The sequence below is a fragment of the Dromaius novaehollandiae genome, unplaced genomic scaffold (assembly GCF_036370855.1).
Source record: "Dromaius novaehollandiae isolate bDroNov1 unplaced genomic scaffold, bDroNov1.hap1 HAP1_SCAFFOLD_40, whole genome shotgun sequence".
NCBI classification, from domain to species: Eukaryota; Metazoa; Chordata; class Aves; order Casuariiformes; family Dromaiidae; genus Dromaius; species Dromaius novaehollandiae.
Genome location: NW_026991474.1, coordinates 664,920 through 666,331, shown reverse-complemented (window position 1 = coordinate 666,331; position 1,412 = coordinate 664,920).

Below are 1,412 nucleotides of genomic sequence, written 5' to 3'. Positions count from 1 at the left end.
CCAGCAGCCATGAGCATGGCACTGTCCACGGAGACACTGAGGCTGCTGTGACCTCACAAGCACAGGCAGCAGCCATGAGGCTGACACTGGCCTGGGAGGCACTGAGGCTGCTGTGACCTCACAAGCACAGCCAGCAGGGGGCGCTGGACACTAACCTATGAGGCACTGAGGCTGCTGTGACCTCACAAGCAGAGCCAGCAGGGGACGCTGGACACTAAACTGTGAGGCACTGAGGCTGCTGTGACCTCACAAGCACAGCCAGCAGCCATGAGCCTGCCACGGCCTAGGAGGCACTCAGGCTGCTGTGAGCTCACAAGCACAGCCAGCAGCCATGAGCATGGCACTGGCAGAGGAGGCACTGAGGCTGCTGTGACTTCACAAGCACAGCCAGCAGCCATGAGCCTTGCACTGGCAGAGGAGGCACTGAGGCTGCTGTGACCTCACAAGCACAGCCAGCAGCCATGAGCCTGATACTGGCCTGTGAGGCAATGAGGCTGCTGTGACCTCACAAGCACAGCCAGCAGCCATGAGCCTGCCACGGCCTGTGAGACACTGAGGCTGCTGTGACCTCACAAGCACAGCCAGCAGCCATGAGCATGACACTGGCAGAGGAGGCACTGAGGCTGCTGTGACCTCACAAGCACCGCCAGCAGCCATGAGCATGGCACTGCCAAGGAAACACTGAGGCTGCTGTGACCTCACAAGCACAGCCAGCAGCCATGAGCCTGACACTGGCCTAGGAGGCACTGAGGCTGCTGTGACCTCACAAGCACAGCCAGCAGCCATGATACTGCCACTGGCCTCAGAGGCACTGAGGCGTCTGTGACGTCACAAGCACAGCCAGCAGCCAGGAGCCTGATATTGGCTGGCAGGCACTGAGGCTGCTGTGACCTCACAAGCACAGCCAGTAGCGGGCGATGGACACTAACCTATGAGGTACTGAGTCTGCTGTGAGCTAACAAGCACAGCCAGCAGGGGACGCTGGACACTAATCTAGGAGGCACTGAGTCTGCTGTGACCTCACAAGCAGAGCCAGCAGGGGACGCTGGACACTAAACGATGAGGCACTGAGGCTGCTGTGACCTCACAATCACAGCCAGCACCCATGAGCCTGCCACTGGCCAGAGAGGCACTGAGGCTACTGTGACCTCACAAGCACAGCCAGCAGGGGGCGCTGGACACTAAATTTTGAGGCTCTGAGTCTCCTGTGACCTCACAAGCAGAGCCAGCAGGGGACGCTGGACACTAAACAATGAGACACTGAGGCTGCTGTGACCTCACAAGCACAGCCAGCAGCCATGAGCCTGCCACTGGCCTAGGAGGCATTCAGGTTTCTGTGACCTCTGAAGCACAGCCAGCAGCCATGAGCCTGATACTGGCCTAGGAGGCACTGAGGCTGCTGTGACCTCACA